Source organism: Cibotium barometz, chromosome 4 (genome assembly GCF_041138505.1).
Source record: "Cibotium barometz isolate CiBa-2024 chromosome 4, ASM4113850v1, whole genome shotgun sequence".
In the NCBI taxonomy this organism is placed as follows: domain Eukaryota; kingdom Viridiplantae; phylum Streptophyta; class Polypodiopsida; order Cyatheales; family Cibotiaceae; genus Cibotium; species Cibotium barometz.
In genome coordinates, this window is record NC_141049.1 from 60,837,481 (window position 1) to 60,859,834 (window position 22,354).

Consider the following 22,354-nt stretch of genomic DNA (forward strand, 5'->3'; position numbering starts at 1 on the left):
CCTCAATGAGAGCCATGTTGGAGTACGATTTGTCGGTGGCTTAATCTAGCTATGCCTAATGGTGGGAACAAGATACAAGGCTCATTAATCCCTCATATTTACAATGAATGCTTCTGCATATTTACAAATGCCAATCTCGGCTATTTACAGTTAGTTGCCGTGGGAGCCATTGTTAACCAACATGTTCCCTTCCTGATGCAGATCCGGAGGACCTTGACAGGGCCATTAGCTTCAAAAAATTTCTGATTCCCTACCTTCATTTGGGGCTCGACCTTTTTCTAGCAATTAAGGGGTCATCACGCTAATCCATAAAAGGGATGCCAAAGAAGAGCTCGGTGACTGGAGACCCATAACTATGTTATCATCAACCTAGAAGGTCTTCTCAAAAGCTTTAGCCATGACACTTGCTAGCCACTTTAATGTTTGGATAAGGAGGGAACAAAAAGCATTCATTAAGGGGAGATTTATCCTAGATGCTTCATCAGCCTACCGGAAGGATTTGAACATGCCCAAAGAACAAATTGGGATTTCATCTTCTTTAAGATTGATTTTGATAAAGCTTATGATAGTTCATCACTTTTTCCAAAATATCTTTAGTACCCCGTTCTTGTCTCAAAAGAAAGACAAGATGCATGTGCCAAAATCGGTAGCTGCAGAAAAGAAATTTTCCCTCCCTCCATGTTGGAGTACTGGCTTAATCTAGCTATGCCTAGTGGTGGGAACAAGATACAAGGCTCATTAATCCCTCATATTTACAATGGATGCTTCTGCATATTTACAAATGCCAATCTCGGCTATTTACAGTTAGTTGCCGTGGGAGCCATTGTTAACCAACATGTTCCCTTCCTGATGCAGATCCGGAGGACCTTGACAGGGCCATTAGCTTCAAAAAATTTATGATTCCCTACCTTTTTTTGATTTGGAACGAAGCTCTGTCATTTGGGGCTCGACCTTTTTATATCAATTAAGGGGTCATCACGCTAATCCATAAAAGGGATGCCAAAGAAGAGCTTGGTAACTGGAGACCCATAACTATGCTAGAAGGTCTTCTCAAAAGCTTTAGCCATGACACTTGCTAGCCACTTTAATGTTTGGATAAGGAGGGAACAAAAAGTATTTATTAAGGGGAGATTGATCCTAGATGCTTCATTGGCCTACCTACCGGAAGGATTTGAACATGCCCAAAGAACAAATTGGGATTTCATCTTCTTTAAGATTGATTTTGATAAAGCTTATGATAGATTGGAATGAGACTTTGTTCTTAAATCTATGCATGACATGGGGCTTGCTCCAAGGTTCATTAAAATAGGACACTCTTTTCGGTAATGTCAATGCAAAAGAAGTTGTGAATGGACTTCTCTCTAATCCATTTATTTTAAGAAGATCAGTAAGACAAGGATGTCCTCTTGCTCCCTTGTTATATGCCACATCGGCGTTTGCTAGCTTGTGGAGGATGCAATGAGCAAATAGGATCTTAAAGGTATCTCCCTCCTTGGTAATAATCAAAATCAAATGTGTCTACAACAATTTATTGATAACACGAACATTATGGTGTATAATGATCCTCAATCCATTCATTCATTCTAGAAGTGTTTACATATCTTCTGCTGCTTGGTATCTGGATGTTAAATTAACCATTTAAAAATAGGGATCAGGACATTGCTCCAAGAACCCCCAATGGTTACTCGATCAAGATTGTGAGAAGATTCTAGAAGGTAAAATCTTTAGGTTGTTGGGTATCCCGACGGGTTTTGGAGTCATCCTTCATTAGAGATGGCTATGGGTTATGAACAAAGTCAAAATGAAATTTGACAAGTGGAAGAATCTTCAGCAAAGCATGGCGGGAAGAATTATGGTGCTTAAGCACATTCTCATTCCTTTCAGGATCTAGTTTCTCGCTTGTTGTTGGAGACCGTCTAATGTTGATATAAAAAACCATTGATACCCTCTACATGAACCTCTTATGGAGTGGCAACTTCGATTCCTTCAAAATGCCCAAAGTAGCATGGAACCATTGCACCCTCCCAAAGTCAGAAGGTGGTCTAGGTCTGTCGGATATTTGTAAGCTAGCTGATAGATTGATGGCCAAATGGATGATAAGGATCCTCTCATTACCCAATGAAGAGTGGGCCTTATTGCTAAATGAAGAGAGCTCATCATGAGTGTGTGTATGTGCTTGAAAATAGACTCAAGTTTAGTTAGGCTACAAGATTAAAACTTGTTCTCATAGAAAGACTTGAGATGTACTATATTTCTCATTGAGTGAAACGACCCCCTTTTATATGAGGTGAATACATGTTGGCTTTGTTAGCTCATGTGGGATTATCCTTGCTTGCTAATGTGGTAGTTTGCTAGTTGCTTGTCACTTCTACTCACTCTCTACCTTCCTTGTGCGCTTCATGGGGCACCACAGAGATACGAGAGGCGAGAAACACCATGGTTCTTTTTTTAGAAGAGTCTTTCTTTGTCTTCATCTGTAGCATCTTTGACCTCAATGTAGTTTTCTTGATTCTTTTTATGGTAGCAATCTTCTTCTAGGTGGCCTTACAACATTTGAGATAAAACTTAGGTTTGGGTAGTGGTGCTTGTTTGCTTTAGAGAGGTGAGTCACTGGATCTTTCCTCTTTGGTCTATGAAGATTCCTTGGTGTGCTAACTTTATGCTGCTTCTTTGATGTTCATGTCAATGTCGTGGTAGCCTCTTAGGTTGGGATTATCCTTGCTTGCTTATGTGGTAGTTTACTAGTTGCTTGCCGCTTTTACTCACTCCCTACCTTCCTTGCGCTTCATGGAATCACATTTCTCAATAATGCTTGGGATTTTCAGACTCATAGATGGCTATCAAGAAATGAATTACAAGAAACCTTTAGGCCCAATGTGAGGAAGACCTCAATTTTATAAGTAGAGGACTGGCCATATGGGATAACCACTTGGCTGAATATATTCAAGTCAAACGACCTATGAATTTTGGGGATATAGTATAGAAAGGTTCTGACAAGTTTATTTCAGTCCCTCATTTCAAAGAAGTAAAACCCCCCTCCATGTTAAAGCTGAGTTGCAGGTGGTATCTAGACTTAGATAGAAGGCAATGGAGATTTAGATTTGAATATGCATGGTCTAGGATAATACCCCCCAAACTCTCTTATCATTTATGGCTAATCCTGCACAAGGCTTTATGGACTAATGAAAGAGCCCTTAAACATGGATTAGGTAATGGGTTTTCTCCAAGATGCAATGAGCACATGGAGTATATCACCTCATTACATTTGTGACAACACAAAGATGATCTTGACCTCCTACATAGGTGCATAAAATTGTTGAGAGATGTAATCGCGGTGTTGTGTGTATGTGAGAACGCACCCTAGAGGTGCAAGATATTGTGGTAAGATAAGAATGCCACATGTGATATGGTATGGTGTGTAAATGTTAACCAAAAGAGTGAAAAAGGGAGTGCCACATGGATGATGATGTGTAAAGTGGGATAAGGATAGAAGACCTATATCATTGTATGGTTCAATAGAGATCTTGTGTTGAGTGTGTAATCTCTCTCTCTCTCTCTCATGGAGTTTTTAGTGTGATATAACCTACCTTAATCTTATGCTTAATTTTGCATCTACTATTACCATGATCAATTCCATATTAGGATTGTTAACATGGTATCAGATCTTGGGTGGGCTCTTGGTCATGGTGAATATCTATAGTTTTCTTGTTTATGAGGTTATTTGATTAAGGATTATTTTCAATTATTATAAAAAAAATTATGCACACTCATCATTATGGATTGCATTTGGAGTCTTGCAAGCTGCTCATAGAGAGCTAGAGATTACGGTGTTGCCATGGAAACTAAAAATGGAGATTTCAGCAAAGATGAAGTCTTGGAAGCTGCCTCATTATCAAGAAAGATGCAAAGTGCAGTTGCATCATTGAAGGTTGGTTTGTGTATTATATTGCCTCAATATTTTGGTGTTTGAGCATGTAAGAATGCTCTATGAAAGGGTTTCTATGTGATGGGATCATGAATTCCATGGTTCTTTGCATATTGGTAAAGAATGTGTAGGTGCAAGATTATCCAAGTGAGGGATAAGCATGTTATCGGCTGAGATGGAGCTCATAAATGGGCACACCGAAAGAGATGTGCTCGTCATTGGTTTGCTCAAAGAAGATGAGCATAATTTTGGATCATAGATGGCTTTATGCACCTTGGTTTCTTGTGGGAAACCATTTGGATAAGCACCCTTGAAGATTGCATGCTATGATGAAGAAGCATGCAATTTTAGAGATCATGAGTGAATGGAGGCCATTATGGTGGCTATGTGGAAAACCTCATGATGGAGGTTCATTGAGAGGTAAAGATATGTTCATCAAGACGGATGCAATCGTGAAGCATGATCGAGGTGAAAGTTGCAAGAAGCTTTGAGCAAGCTTGGGTGCAAGGTAGTGCAGTAGAGATCATGATGATGAGCAACTGCAAAGATTAATGGAGAAGATGAGCAGGGCAAGTGCAAAGGTGTAGCTGGGCACCTGTATTCAATCCATTGTTGTGGGCTACAGCCTACCACACCTCCAAGAAGGAACTTAACACATTCACCTAAAGGAAGAGCAATAGAACACAACTATCATAGGGCACTTACCAATGCTTCGAACTTGAGTCCCTTGAGGCCTCCAAGCTCACTTGTCAAGCTCCAAACCTCCACGCTATCACCGTAGAGTCGCTCAAGCCATTGCATAAGGCAATCACTCTCTCTCACACTCTCCCACATAAGCATGAATCATACAAGCATAGAAGAGGCACAAATGCTAGAATGCTCTCTCTCAATCTCTCTCAAGACACAAAGAAGAGCTGCACTATATTGCACGGTAGAGAGAACCGCTCTACAATGGCGCCGCTACCGGGGAGCGAGTGCCTACATTAGTTGAGCACCATACACACACTACCACTCCTTGTTAAGCTCCAATCGGTTGCAAAATTGTTGGATAGGAGAGCAGGCTTTGGGACTAATTTTGGTACTTATTTAAGACTAATTTGTTGTTAAATTCTCTTTATTTGTCTTGCAATTTGAGTGTGATTGGCTAGCTACGCTTCTCCCTTGAGGTTAGGACAAGGATTCAACACACGGGAAGGATTGGAGGTAGGCGCTAAACCTGCCAATTTCAATTTGTGTGCGAAAGAGAGAGGTCTGTTTTTGCATTTCTGTCATTCTGTTTGAGGATAATTTTTACAGTTTCAATTTTTTGCATGTTCGTTTTATTTTCTGTTCTTAGAGTAGTTTAGTTTTCTGCATCTTTAATTTTGTGTATTTTAGTTCTCTGTTAAACTTGCATTTTAGTTCTCTGTTAAACATGCATCTGTAGAGTAACTGAAATCTGTACACACACATGAAGATTGAACATTTCGAATTTGCTGCAAAACTCATAGCTGCACACGCATTTAGTTCACTGCACACGTATTGAATTCGCTGCAAATCTCACAGCTGCACACGCATTTAGTTCACTGCACACGTACTTCAAAAAAGAAAATAATAATAATAATAAAAGAAGGCGGTTGTGTGTGAACAGCGCACCGCGCGGAGAGACCCACTCACCGCACCATAAAGACCGCCACCGCACCGGGGATAAGGGGGTGCAAAAAAAAAGAGAGTTTGGAAAATTTTTCATTTTCTATCACAAAAAATTGGGAGGTTATCTAACTTTTCAAGAGGAGTTAGAAAACACCCATCGTCGAAATTTCGGTCCCGGAACCATTTTCCCAGTGAGCTCATTATGGGAAACTGGTAAATTTTAGGCAATTTTCGATCCTAAAAAATATGCTATTTTTTTGGCCTAATGTGTTCGAGGGGGTTCAAAATGGGTTCTGGCAAAGTTTGAGCCAACTTGAAAATTTTTAGATTTTTTGAAAAAAATAAAATAAAATAATAATAATAAAAAACAACCTTAAAATTTGACCTTATGCAGTTGCGGTCGGGATGTCATATAGACACTGCAATAGGGTCTAGGGCACCTTCTAGAGTGCCTACGCAGGAAAGTGGGACCCAATCGGTAGGAAATTTGGCAGATATTACTGAAACCTTTTCCGAATCCCAATCTGATATCCTTTCCAGGACAACTAGCTCATTGTCTATGGATAATCTAGGGCCGTCAAATAGTCATCCCTTAGCCCCAAATAGGACACCCACAAGATCTTTTAATCCATTTGAAGCCGACACCATGGGGTTACCACTCAACTTCAATATGTCTACACGAATGCTCAAGGAGCTGAGATCTTTAGGGATCCACAACAACGGTATCTCGTTAAGATTGCGGACTTTTTCTCAGAGCTTGATAGAGCACCTCTAGTCAATGACCAGGGTAACATGTACGTGGGTGGAAATGGTGTTCGCTTCTACGAAGTCACCTATCATCCAGAGAATGTAGACAAATTAGGAGACCTCTCAGCCATGGTCTTCCCAAAATGATGGGGAATGCACCCATTCCTGCTGGGATAACATGACAGTCCACAAGCACCTTTACATCAAAAGCCTGTAGTTCTAACTCTTTGATCATACCTAAGCATTTGACCTTCTAGTGATCGGCCAACCGAATACGAAAAGCAGACGCTTCAGTAATATTAAGACCAAGCCTCTCCACAGCTCCTAGTGTGATTACACAAATTTGTGCACCACTATCTATATATGCCTCTCCCAGATTCTTCCCTTTGTACCATACATTCACCACAGGACATATATCAGGTAACTCCTGAACAGATAAAACAGTCACTATCCCTTTGGCAGGCTCCTTCTCTCTCGGGTTCACAAGTCTTTTCCCCTGACGCTTCAAGTTGGGAGCTAACTCTATCAATTGCCCAAAAGTAATATTAGCCTTCCTTCCAGCCATGTCCTCCTTCAAACTATAGCTATCCTGCCCAACCCCAGTGGAAAATCAGTCACCGAAAACTTCCTGCGAGACTTCCGCTTCTGCTTGATCTTCACATCCCCTCCTTCCTTCACTTTACCTTTCTTCTTGCTAGGCGCTGCAGCATCCCTGCTTTCCCTTTCCTGTGGCATCCGTTTCCCCAAAGGCATTACATCAGCTTCTGCTTCCTTCGTCTTCTCAAGGGTGACCACATCTATCACCTTAGTTTTACCCTTCTCCTCATTTGTCAATCCACTGGTCCCTGCTTCACCTCTAATTTCAATCCCATAATCATTTGCCCTATTGGGAATCTGAGAGGGTAAGGGATACATATCACCTCCCATTTGCTGAGGCTTATCACAATCTGTACTTAAATGTCCAAGTTCACCACAATTCCAACATGTAGGAATGAACCGTCTACCCCTGCCAAAACCACGGCCACTTCCATAGCCTGCTGTCTGACCTTCAACCCCTTCCTGATTATAACCTCTGCCTCGGCCATGTCCACCACCTGTGTTCTCCATCATTTTCAAACTCAGATTCTTCATACAATCCACCATTTGCCTCATGTCTTGTTTAAGCCCTTCATTAGCAGCTGTAACAACTGTGGGTGCCACCTTTATCCCCTGTGGTATGACATTATTCACTTGAGCTTCTATCGGTTGCACTCTTTCCAGCACGGTTCTCATCGGTACCGCTTCTACCCTTCTCATTTCAGGCCTCACTGTCCCACTGGAACCATCCCCAGCTGGGGATGAACCATCCCCAGCTGGTTCATCCGTTGTAACTTCCAATCCTTTGATTTGGCTATCTCCACCGCATCCTCATAAGACCTGGGCCTCTTTAGCTCCACCTTCCAGTGAATGCCTCCTTTCAATCCTTCAATAAAACTATCCTTCTTTATCATGTCCGGAGGTACTTGATCTTCCCCCAAAGCCCTGCACAGTCTCCCACAGCAAAGAGAATTTCTTCACCACATAATCATCAATTGGCTCCAATTCACCTTGTATCAACCCCTGCACTTCATGCCAAACTCTATCTGGATCCTCAATCTTCTTGAACCTGTTCAAAAGTGCAGTCTGCAATCCATCCTCAGTCATAGGAATGCATGGCTCAGCATGCTTTAATGACTCTTCAAAAGTTCTGGACCATGCCCTCGCATCTCCCTTCAAACATATATTCAGCAACCGCAATACCTATGCCGACTCATTGATGTGATTGCTTATGCATGCAACCGCCATCCTTTCAAGAAAATCTGCCACATCTTCATTAGGCCCACCAAAAAACTCTAGATACGACATCATTTTGATCCCCAAGCTTCACTTCAAATCCCAAGAAAAACCAGAAACACCTTCCTTCAATCTCTTACTCTGGGGCATACACCCTCGTAAGAGAAATCCTTGAGCTCTCCTCAGAGGGGGCACCAGAAGAATGTGAGGTGAAAAAAAGAAAAAAGACAATGCCTCTATAGCCCTTCACCTCCCAAACTTTGATAATACGAACACGAACGGGGGCACCACCAGCCACCCGGCTGGAACACTTTTCACAGTTCACCACCCACCCACACCAGAAAGATAGCTCAAAACCACGATAGATAGTTGATTATCCAGCAAAAAACATACACAACACCATCCACATTGTACAAACTCAGCAATTACACCAAAAACCAGGACTCCGGCCAGGATTTACTGCCAAGGGAATTCACCCTTGCGTCTGACAACCAAGCCTCTGTCTCCCGGTCTCTGCTTCTCTTCAGAGGGCGCCCCACCAGCAACCCTCACTTCCTCTACAGCCCGTCGATTCTTTGTCCAGTTGCTACCTACCAAGTGTCATAGGCGAGTCCCACCTGTCTCCAGCCCACACAAAAGCACCTCTACTGCTGCAGCCAACACACACAAAAAACCAAGGCTCTCTCTCTGGTCAGCATCCACTCTCTGCCTGCAGTCATTGCCCACACAAAACCAGCCACTTCTCACCTCAAAGGGCATCCCACCAGCTAACCCTCAACTCAGCAGCTCTCACTCTCTGTGTGTCGTGACCAGCAGCTTCGCCAAACAACCACAGAGCCTCTGCACAATCTCCCCAGCACCAACAGTAACTGCCCAACGCAGCATCACCTTCTCTTGCATCCAGCCCAAGCCACATCACCCAAGGCCCACACCAGCCTGTCTCTTTGCCTGCAGCCAGCCTTTCTGGCTCTGTTATCCAACGCTTCAGCTCCCTTTGCTTCACACAGGTGGCTACCTTACGCCTTTGTTTGCTCTCCACACTCGTCCAAAGTGCCTGCAGCCCTTCAAACCTACATAGGCCACCTTCCTTTGCCTAGCCTCTATCTCTGCAGCATCACCAGCCCGTCTTTGCACAAGGCGGCTCCTCACTCTGCTCGCCTCTCCCTTCGCACGATCACCCGGGCGCCTGTCTCAGCAGCACCACTAGAGAGCCCCTCCTCAACAAGGCGGCATCTTTACACACGATTGTGCCTCTTCTGGTCTCTGCAGCACCTCCGCCAGGCGGTCTCTTTATCTACACCCCCGCATCTGTCTACACAAGCGCTCGGCCAGGCGTTCTCTGGTCGCTGCACAATCACCCCCCGAGGCGGTCCATCTACAAGGCGGCTCGTCGATTCTTCACACCTCCTCGCCAACCTTCTAGAGGCCGCTTCCATTGAGCTGGCGAAAAACAGAGCTTCCACGTGGTCTTTCAAGCTAGCCACATATATTATATATTTAATATTTTATTTCCCTTCAAAGCCTTAATGATGGCCACCACACTCTCTTCATTACCTTGTGCTTCAAGTGAACATGCCGCACGACGATAACTTTCCAAAACTATGCAATATCTACCCACACGTCTTCAGCTGCATCATGACTTACCAAAATACGACCATTGCCATCGGTGCCCCGCATTTAGCAACCACCCGCACACCATACTGCTGCAATAAAACTTCCAAACTCAAGCATCTGCTCCAAAAAAAACAACACGCATGTACCAGCTCACTGCAAAACCACCCGCTCTATACATTTGCCAGGGCATTTAGGGCAAAGTTTATTCACACACCATGCATCCCATATGTACACAGACTCAAAACACCTTTCAGATTTTTGCCTGACAACAGTCAAGGCTTAGCCTTGGACCTCAAAAAAGGCCCAACACTGAAGCAACTTTTTGGCTACTATACGAGCGCATCATACGAGCGCATCCAGTAGATGCTCGCATGGTGCCTCCAAACATTCAAAGATATGATAGATACTACCTTCTGAAGAAGTTATAGAGTCTTCCATCGAGCCCCCCCACATCCCACCTTGCGCGACACGACTTCATCTGCACATACTTGATCTACTACCTGGTTAGATCCCTTGCCAACTTTGAGGGTGGACCTGAATTAGGGAGGGGGTATGTTAACCACTCTGGTTAACATCATTTTTCAAGCGTGGTTATGCTTCTTGTAATCTACCATTTTGTAACCGTTCTAAACACTTATTGATAAAAGATATATGGATGGCCAAGCTTATGGGGCTAGTGTAATGCCGATCGTAAATGAGCTAGATGTACATAGAGCTAGGAAGCCAATATTGGGCCCCCAATTGTAAATGGGCAATCGGCCATTATAAAAAGTGAGCTCATGAATATAAATGATTTTATCGAATATGAAAAGGGACAATCCCATTTGTCACAATTGAGTCTTTCTCTCTCTCACTCTCTCACTCTCTCACTCTCGTGCTTATGGTTGTATGCTTGTGTTTGTGAATGCTTGCTTGCTTGATTGTTGTGTATGCATAGAGTGGATGGTGTTAGCCTAGCTTCTCTTATCTTCTTCTTTGCTCATCACCTAGCTTGTGGATATCCACTTGGGTGACACAAGTGGTGGAGTGAGCCCCTAGCGGTAGTTAACCCTCATTACTAGGGTTGGCTAAATACAAGTCTCCAAATTGACCCTTGCATGGCTTCATTCTCTTCTTCTCTCCCTCTCTTGTGCAAGGTAGTATGTTTTGGTTAACACCAAGGTCTTTGACCCCCCGGTATAGTAGCCACATGTTGATTCTTCTAGCTCATCTCCCTCTCTTGTGCAAGGTAGGATGTTTTGGTTAACACCAAGGTCTTTGACCCCCCGGTATAGTAGCCACATGTTGATTCTTCTAGCTCATCATCCTCATCTTTGAGGAGTTTTCCAAAACTAATGGACAAACAAAGAGTGACTACTCTTTTAGCCCAATGAGGGTCTCAAATTCCACCAAAAAATAGATATTTATGACATGATTAAATACTTTCACAACCACCCGAAGACATGCAAAATGATGGGTTCTAGAAACCCTTTGATACCATGTGCCAATCTAGTCGTTGGATTTCTATCATGTCCTTTAGTATGAGGCCATATCTTTGGAACCAATGCAGCTTAATAAGTCTCACACAATGCCAAGCCTTCTCTACTACTTTTTAATTCTTTATAGGCCTAAAGATAGTACAAAGCCCTTGTCCAAGAGTGTGTTGCACACACAAGCTACATGAAAAGAGAGTCAAAGAAAATAGAACCAAAATATTTGAAGAATGTAACATGTGAGAGTTTTATACCAGTATAATAGACACATCTAGGAGACACAAGCATGGCTCATGGTTCGACCCATCACACCTAGATCCTCCTCAAATTAGAAGGAGCCTTTTGTGGCTTTGTCTTTGATCACACCAGCTCTTAATCCACATTATCTCTCTCCCTAGCTACAATAGAATTCACTACCCCATCATGAATTAAACACTCTAACTCCCCAAGAAAATAGATGTGGAGTAAAGAAACACAAAGAAAGCAGCACAAAAAGAGAGTCAAGTAAAGAAACACAAAGAGATTTGAAGAAAGTAGCACAAAGAGAGTTGAAGAAAGTAGTGGAGTTCATCATAGAGCTGGAGGAGAGTACAAATAGAGTCTAAGAAATCACCACAAAGAGATTCTAATAAATAAACACAAAGAGAGTTGAAGAAAGTATCACAAAGAGAGTCGAAGAAAGTAGTTGAGTACACACACAAGGGCACAACTTTCACCCATTACCCATGCACGTCACCCATATTTTTTTCCACATCTCACATCTCACTACACTCACAAACACATGTGCCTACAAACAAACTTGTTTAGGATATCCTTAGGTATATTTTTGGAAGGGGGCTGATGGAGCATGGTACCTGGCCCATCACGTATAGAAACTCGTCAACCTTGCAGTAGCAAGTAGCTACTAAGCGCTTCAATGTATGCAACCCCTCCTTTGTCTTTATTTCCACATGCTTAACCTTACCTTGGCCGTAGTAGGCACAAAGAATCCCACTCTCTAAGAATTAAGTTGTGAGATCAAGGCATATATCATGTCACACCAACAAGATTTTAACCGTTCTCTACCCATGTAAATCATTCTATGGTTGTCTTGGTGTGCATTCCACCACTCAAAGGGTGTTGATGGATTCTATTAACCATATAAACGTTAAGGACCCAAGACATGTCCACAATAGAAGGAGTCTCATATGAGGAACTTCTACATTACGTATCTCTTTACATGTTGCCTTGATAAGCCTCAACAAAAGCTATGCCTAGTCTCAAACCACACCACTTAACCTTACATGCTAACTTTATGGCAACATTCTATTGTTAACCTTAGTTACTCTTAGATATCCACCATAGGTATCCGCATTTCATCATTATTCATTAATCAATCGGCATACTGAAAGTATGTGTCACTTTGTATCACAACTGCTAATAGCTTATGGTGCAAAGCGCAGTCACTTGGAAGCATATATGTGTATTCTGAGAAGAAGCAGCAATATATATGTAGATACCGATGGTTTACCGACTTGTCTTTTGTTTACTTATATTTGTGCTATTATTCATATATGTTCTTTGTCTTTTTTTGTAATGCAATAATATGAATAACGGTACACATTGGCTATCCGTCAACACTTTGGTGATCTTGTCGTGTTTGATTTCCCTTTGATTCTCCTAGTTTTTGTTTGTTTTCTAGCATGTTCTTTTTCATGAATGGATTTTCGTTGGTTGAGGGATTTACCTCTCCAAGATAAGCATGCGATTTTTCATGGTCTTTTAGAGACCAAGGATGTTGAAATCATTTTTGCAATGTGGTGTTGGAGTTTTCCTTTCTTGTTTATGTCTGGATTGTCGCGATGCATATGCACTCTCTACATTCTCTACATTGATTATTGTCCCGCGCTGAGCCACTGCTATTTAGTTAGCCAGTTATTGGGGCATTGTTGATCGTATTGAATTTAAAACCATTCATTTTTCCCATGGGTTGAATTATTATCACCATCATTTCTTATAGTGCATTCCCTGTTCCATGTGGTTTGACAATTTTTGTTCGTATTTTCCATTACTGAGTGTCATGCACGTGTTCTTTGATCTAGATACCAACAAGTAGGAAATGGATGATCCAGAAACTCTCTTGAATGAGCAAAGAAATTCCTGAAAGTAGTGGACCGCATGATTGATAGTGAGAAACATTATGTTACTCGCCACCATAAGCAATTTTGCCTTACCAGGCTGGTTGATGAAAATCCTTTAGAGGATGTTAGTCAATATAATTCAGATCACAGTTTAGATCACAGGGAGGATGAATGGGAGGAGAACTAGATACGACAAGGGATCTGGCAGTGATTCTGGAAGTTTAGATGGGCTTGTCTGAGCACAGAACTTGTTAGTTTTTGGTCTCCTTCTTGTAGGTCTCGGTGCCAATGCTCGACCCTTGGTTCCGTTGGGCCTTGGTATCGCAGCATTGCCACCCATCGGAATGGCTCATCAAGTTTCCTTAAAGTATCTAAAGTTCTATGGCAAGAAAAAGGAGGAACTAGATACCCACATTGCTAACTTTGAGAATATTTGACGTGCCAATGGTATGCCACACCCACTATTCCCACAATTACTTAGAGGATGCTAGTCAGTATAATTCGGAACACGGGGATGAATGGGAGGAGAACTATACTGATGAGGGATCTGGTAGTGATTCGAGAAGTTTGGATGGGCATTTTTTAGCACAAAACTTATTAGTTTTTGGTCTCCTTCTCGCAGGTCTTGGTGCCAATGCTCGACCCTTGGTTCCGTTGGGCCTTGGTAGTGCAACATTTCCACCTATTGTGGAATGGCTCATCAAGTTTCCTTAAAGTATCTAAAGTTCTATGGCAAGAAAAAGGAGGAACCAAATACCCACGTCGCCAATTTTAAGAATATTTGACGTGCCAATGGTATGCCACCCACTGTTCCCATAGTTACCAACAAATAGAATGCCTTCAGCGACGCTTTTGATGGTGAGGCAACCAATTGGCATGCTCAATATGGCCCTAATAAATTTCTTACCTTTAAGATCCTACGGGATTCTTTCCTTCACTATTCTTGGAAAGACAAGACCTCTTCCCAAGTGTTGGATAAGCTCCGTTGATTGGCATATAGAAGTGTTTGCCAGAGTGGAGAATTATGCAACACATTTTTGCACTCTTTGGAGTAGGGTGGATCCTGTGGATTGGCCAACTGAAGCCTAGATGGGAAAATGGTTTGTTTGTGGATTGTGCAAGAAGCTGAAACCAACTATTGCTTTGATAGAGCTCACTCTTGGGAGCTTTGATGCCCTAGAGGAAGCCTCCCCACGTGGTGATGAGCACAGCTTAAGTTGCAGTTCTTAGAAGGGAAGCCATAAGCACGATTCAGATTCCTCGGATTCAGACCAAAAAGTGGAGGGGACACTTTGGATGCAGACTCGGAATCAGATCCGGACTCAAAGCACCATAACTAGAAGAAGCGGAGCCATAAGCTGTATAAGGAAGTCAATGAATGACTATTAGCAGTATTGTCGAAGTTCATTGGAGGAATTGTACGAGGGATTAGATCTAAATTTCATCGTAGTGTTTGGTGTGCCAAGTGTTAGAGCAAAGAACATACCAAGGAGGAGTGCAAGTTGACCTCGTATTGTGAAATCTGCAAGACCAACAAACATAACATAAAAGCTTACAGATACAATAGTCATGTTCATCATCCTCAATGAGCCACAGTCCAGTGTAACCCAGCATTTCTATACAACAAGTGGCTCTTGTTAATCCGATAAATGTTGGTGCACCACCTTATTGTCCTTATGGGCGTGGAAGATCTGGGGCAATTTTCATTGCTATTAGTGTAAATCCCCTGGTCACTGAAAGTCTGAATGTTCATCTCTCGAAGTGCCATCAAGGGGAATTACAACAAAAACAGGTAGAGGGGTCTACTTCTTAGGCTTCGGTAATTAATATTATCCATATCGAGCCTCTTCCGGTGGAAGACAGTCCACCAATGGCTATGTCTTGGACTTGCTAGGTTATAGCTAAACCTTTCACAAAAATAAATCATTGTCATAAAGAAAAAGTCCTAAGGCAAGTCGAGGCTTAAAAATCACAATGGTAACTACCTAAAAATCTTCTAAGAGCTCAAAATTATCCCCTCGTCGATAACCTGATTTGGGTGCTCAAAATAATCCCCTCAATGACTTGATTTGGGTGCCCAAAGCTACCAAACCGTAGAAATAATACACCAAAAAACCCAAGAAACCTAAGGCTAAAAGAAAATGTGCTTGAGCAATACATGCTTCAATTGCAACTCATCAATCAAAGAAGGTAAGCACTGACAGTTACGGGTCCCAAAGGTGTTGCTTTTTTAGCTCAAGTTTGTTATGAGAGGTAACATCATTTGTTTGGATTCCACCAAAAAGAAAACTTGGCCAAACTTGCACCATTATTGGCCCTGTATCCGACAAGCCCACAAGCCCCCTTGCAACCAAACTGGATTCGTCTAAAGTATTGATAGAATTGTCACACGACGGTCCATTTTTTGATGTTCATCTCATAGGCCAATCCTAGTGAGAATTCCTCCCACATGAATGTTTTGTAGTTAACAAATCTCTTAAAAGGACCTAACATGGTGAGATTGGCCTTACAATTGATCAGATTGCTCCTTTCTAGTGTCGCTTTTAGCTCAAGGTCGTTATGAGGGAACGTCATGTTTGGTCTTCAAAAAGAAAACTTGGCCAAACCTACACAATTATTGACCCTCTCTCCAACAAGCCCATAAGCCCCCTTGGGACTAAATTGGACCTTGTCCAAAGTATTGACAAAATTGTCACACAAGGTTCAAAGTATTGAGATAGAATTGTCACACAAGTTCCTTTTTATGATGTTCATCTCATAGGCCCCAATCCTAGTGTGAGAATTCCTTCCACATGAATTTTTGTGCAGTTAACAAATCTCTTAAAAGGGCCTAACATGGTGAAATTGGCCTTATAATTGATCAAATTGCTCCTTTCCAAGAAAAATTTACCCAAAAAGGTAGCAACTCATTCACAACTATACTAAATATTTTGTTCCCTGGGTGTGTCATTGGACGTGTTGAAACCACTTTTGTGGATTCATTTTCACAATAATTATGCAACCCAGAATATTTAACTCATCATAAAATCCCAAATATTAAAGATTCTATGAACCATGTCAAACATATTGCAAGCTTAAGTCAATAATGGAAAGGTACAATATACATGTACAAGAAGCTGACCCTCAAAGAGAGAAGAATAAGAGGATAAAGCAGTTAAAGGTGGAAAAGGTAGATTGATCCAACTCATTAAGCATTAGATTGGAGTAAAAATAGAAAATCAAGGGTAAATATTCTCCTTAAAAGTTGGCCGGACAAATAATCCACAAATCAATTGAACTTAAAGAAGAAGCTCAACTACTGTAACGAAAGAACCACAATTTGGTGCTCAAGCCAAAAGGATACAACTTACCCTGATATACCTTAGAGCCCAAAATGTGGTGAAGGTTAACACAATGTTCTGTTATGTTTCTCAAAAGCCAAAACATGGTTGGATAGATATCATTAGTCTCTTGCTCTTTAATTCTTTCATGTATACATCATTGTTTGAGTGTGATGTGAGTGACATACATAAGAGTCCAAGTCAACTTGTGTTGAGGAGAAAGACCAAGGGTCAAAAAAATATTTTTTTTGGAGGAGAGTAGAGAATTTCATTTAAATCTCTTAAGGTTCTACATGACTCTCATGCACTATACATTGACACTAATGCACTATGCACCATGGATAGAGCCTTGACATCAAACACCCTCCGTTTTGCCGATGCTCTTACTTTCACTACATGCTGTTTTATTTTATGATGCATATAAGTAGGTAGGTGTTTACATCATTCAAGCACATGTTTATAATTAGGTAGGTGCTAACATCATTCAAGCACATGTATCAAGTACCCTTACTTGTTTCAACTAGGCACATGACCAACATACATAACTTCAACATTGGCTTTCTCCCACATACCACCAACTTTTCACACTGGCACTAATATTTTGTGCCTATGCCATTAATAACCTCTAGCACCAATCCCTCCCAATAATTCTTCAACCTCACCAATCAAGATTCCAATGCCTAGGATTGAGGATGGCCGGAGGGGAAAATGTTAATCCAAGGTTAACAAGGACCTCCTACATGCATTAACAATAAGTCTACACCATCACAATGGATGTTTGCATTGGCCATGAGTGAAGAAGGGCGATCTATAAAGAGTTATGAATAGGTAAAAACACTTGAGAGTCACCAAAGGATGTGCACACACAATGGGCATCGCCTAGAAGATCCAATGTTAAGAAGGTGTTATGCACCTAAGTGGTAATTAATAACTCTCTCCAATCATTGTAATTCTTGCATGATTGCACTTAATGATGTACTCAAGGGATGACTGAGCCACATAAAAGAGTCAACATCCACCCATGTGTGCTTAAGCACAATAAGTTGGGTGCCCAATTAGTTATTAGGTGTGGATGCCTAAGCTTACAACTTTCTTGTATATAAGTCATTTTCTATAATGAGAAAGGGAGAGTACCTTGAGTGTTGAATGAGAGTGTTCTCTTGCTTTCTTGTGCCCAAGTTCTCTTGTCCTCTTGCTCTTTCTGTGCATGCTATTACTTGTGTGTGAGTGTGTGTGTAATCCTTCTTCCCCTTATTTGGCTTGCATATGAGTGGATGTGGAAGAGAGTGTGAGAGAGGATTAGTGTCTTGAGAGGCTAGCATGGTCTTTTATCTCTTGAGGCTCCCAACTCTCATAGTGGTAGTGATAATGGGAGAGGTGGGTCTTCTGGTGGCTAGAGCTAGTGTCAACATGCTTTTCACCTCTTCTCCAAGATGGTGGGTGAGCAACCAAGTTTCGTAAAGGAGAAAGGTAGGTACTGTAAGATTCCTCCCCAGCCTCTCAGGATGTCCAGTATCTTTCCCTGTAGTCAAATCCCTCTTCAGAAATATAAAAGATCTTGTTTATACCTGTTTTGGCCTAGAGAGAGAAAATCTTCTAGAGAGAGGTTATTCAGATTTTAAATATTTTTGGATGGAAAAATATCTCATCTTATTTACATAGGTGAAGTTCAAAAAGATTTTCAGAAGGTGCATAAATTAAAATCTGTTCAAAAGGCCTTATCCTGGGGGTCCAGATGTTTTTGAAATTTTAAATTAAGGTTCCTATGGACCAATAAGATTCATCCAAATGTAGGGAGGAGATAAATGGAAGAAATAAAGAAAATCCTCCCAAAAATGAGTAAATACTCACATAAGATGAAGAGTTGACTAAGGATAAGGTTAATAGTTAAAAAAGAGAGATATTTAGAAGAAATGATGCATTTTTGATACCTTAGTATGGGGGAATTTCCCTCATGAAGGAGGCGCCTATTTCACATGTGTGGGAGAGTTTTAAACTCCCAAATAATGAGATATTTTTATCTCTCCTCTCTCCTGTTTCAACTAGATCCAAAAAGTGAGCTAAACTGACCTAAAAATGGTCAAAAATTGACCAAACTGATCTGAAAAATTCTAGAATCAGTTGGCTTGGTTAGAGGCTCACTTTTTCCTATAAATAGAAGCCTTCCCCTTTGTTGAAGCTTAATAGTGTTTTTTGCACTGTTACCCTGCTTCTCCCAAGAGCCAAGAACTATGAATTTACTCATAATTGATTAGTTTTTGACCTTTTCCTCTTCTAAAGATTGGTGGCCACTCTTGTTTCAAACAAGAGTAGATCTCTCAAACCATCAAGCCAAAGGAAAGCTCTCACATTCTCCTTGTAAGTTGGAGATTCTTCTCTTTTCTATTTCATTTTATGGTTTTTTTATGATTTTTGTCTTCTCTAAAATGAATATGATGTTATGCCTCATTGAAAAAAGGCATTCCCCTCTCTTCTTTAGTAAATCCAACCATTCTTTATCCTAGATGAATGATCAATGGATAAAATCAAGTTTTTCATAATGTTTCTCTTAATAAGTAGAAAATGTTTACATTAGAATGATTTAAATACTCTTGGTGAAATTCTAATTAATTTTAGAGAGTTAAAAATTAAAAAATGGTCAGCCATACAAAGGAGGTTATGGTAAAATTTTCTAAAATTGTACAAAAATAAGTTTTATTTTTTTTAAATTAAAAAAGAGTAATTCCCATCGTATATGTATTCTTAAAGTATTATTTTTCATCCTAGGTATAGAAAAATGCATACTAAAAATATTTTATTAAAAAAGTGTTACTTTCTTTAGAATTAAATTCTAAGCATAGAAGGAAGCATATTGAAATTGTTATTTTGATTATAAAAGTGTTATTTTCATCATAAATGATTTTTATGCATAAATAGATGCATAAAAGAAATTCTTTTATATTAAAAGAGTGATTTTCATCATAAATGATTTTTATGCATAAATAGATGCATAAAAGAAATTCTTTTATATTAAAAGAGTGACTTTCATCATAAATGAATTGTATGCATAAAAGATTTTTTTATATTAAAAGTGTGATTTTTATCATAAATGATTTTTATGCATAAAAGAAATTCTTTTATATTAAAAGAGTGATTTTCATCATAAATGATTTTTATGCATAAATAGATGCATAAAAGAAATTCTTTTATATTAAAAGAGCGATTTTCATCAATGATTTGTATGCATAAACATATGCATAAAAGATTTTTTTATATTTAAAGTGTGATTTTCATCATAAATGGATTTTATGCATAAATTAGATGCATAAAAGAAATTAATTTATTATAAAAGTGTGACTTTCATTAGAATTGAATTTATGCATAATTAGATGCATAAAAGAAAGTTTTTATTTTAAAAGAGTTATTTTTCATTGCATTTAGTTTTTATGCATGGGAAGATGCAAAAGAGAAATTCTTTTATTCTAAAAGTGTAATTCCTACTAAATTGGATTTTTGCATGGAAAGATGCATAAAGAATTTATTTTCATCCAAAAGTGTTATTCTCATCAATTTTGATTTTATGCATAGAAAGATGCATAAAGAAATCTATTTTTATTTCAAAAGAGTTATTTTTATTTTTATTTCAAAAGAGTTATTTTCATCAATTTTGATAGAATGATGCATAAAGAAATCTATTTTTATTTCAAAAGAGTTATTTTCATCAATTTTGATTTTATACATATAATGATGCATAAAGAAATCTATTTTTAGTTCAAAAGAGTTATTTTCATCAATTTTGATTTTATATTTAGGAAGATGTATAAAAGATTGATTTTTAATTCAAAAGTGTCATTCTCATTTAAATTGAATTTATGCATAGGAAGATGCATAAAAGATTTATTTTTAATTTGAAAGTGTTATTTTCCTTAAAATTGAATTTATGCATAAAAGGATTTTTATAAAAGTGTTATTCCTACTAAAGTTGTCTTTATCCCTAACTAGATGCGTAAAGAATCTTTATATCAAAAAATTAGAATTCTCTTACATTCTATAAATAGATGTGATGAGATGTGATAGGAATCAGATAGATATAAATGGATGGATGGAAGTGATAGGAATCAGATAGATGTAAATGGATGGATGGAAGTGATATGAATCAGATAAATGTAAATGGATGAGGATGTTTGTGAATGTGAATGTGAATGTGGGATGTGGATGTATGAATGTAGATGTGGATATGGATGTATGAATGTGAATGTAGATGTGGATGTGGATGTGGATGTGGATGTATGAATGTAGATGTGGATATGGATGTATGAATGTGAATGTGGATGTGGATGTATGAATGTGGAATGTGGATATGGATGTATGAATGTGAATGTGGATATGGATGTATAGATGTGAATGTGGATGTGGATATATGAATGTGGAATGTGGATATGGATGTATGAATGTGGAATGTGGATATGGATGTATGGATGTGAATGTGGATGTGGATATATGAATGTGGAATGTGGATATGGATGTATGAATGTGAAATGTGGATGTGGATGTATGAATGTAGATGTGGATGTGGATATGGATATAGATGTATGGATGTAGATATGGAATGCGGATGTATGGATGTAGATATGGAATGTGGATGTGGATGTATGAATGTAGATGTGGATGTGGATATGGATATAGATGTATGGATGTAGATATGGAATGCGGATGTATGGATATAGATATGGAATGTGGATGTGGATGTATGAATGTGGATGTGGATATGGATGTATGAATGTGGAATGTGGTATGGATGTGAATGTGGATGTGGATGTATGAATGTGGAATGTGGATATGGATGTATGGATGTGAATGTGGATGTGGATATATGAATGTGGAATGTGGATATGGATGTATGAATGTGGAATGTGGATATGGATGTATGGATGTGGATGTGGATGTATGAATGTAGATGTGGATATGGATGTATGGATGTAGATATGGAATGTGGATGTGGATGTGGATGTATGAATGTGGATGTGGATATGGATGTATGAATGTGGATGTGGAAATGGATGTATGGATGTGGATATGGATGTATGAATGTGGATGTGGATGTATGGATGTGGATATGGATGTGTATGTATGAATGCGGATGTGGAATTGGATGTATGGATGTGGATGTTGAATGCGAATGTGTATGTGAAATGATGAGACGTCGATATGAGTGAATGGATGAGATGTGATGACATGTGAATTGGGATGTGAATAAATGATATGTGATGTGAATGAATCTGATGCGATGAGATGGAAAATGATGTGATTAGATGAGAATGAGTACACATATGAATGGAATGTGGAATAAGTAATGTGGACTGATGAGGGATAATGTGGAAAGACGAGAGTTCATTATAGAAACTGTATTTATGACTTGTTTGTAAATGATTGTTTTATGTCAAGAATGCTGGGGAAGCATTTTGACCATCTTGTGATTAAGGTCGTGGAGACCTAACTGATAAAGTTGCAATAGATAAGACGGAGACTCAACGGAGGATGTCTCGCGTAGCATGGTCGGCCGAGGTCTCGACCAGCCTCGGTTCGATTTAAATGGTGAGCTTCCGGTACGGTGGATGAGGGACCAAGGAAGCGGCCTATGAGTGAAGCGCTAGGTGACCTGTAAAGGATCCTAGAGGGTGCTGACCATACGGTGCTCGGGCTCTGGGTCGGCGAAGATACCCACATGTGCAT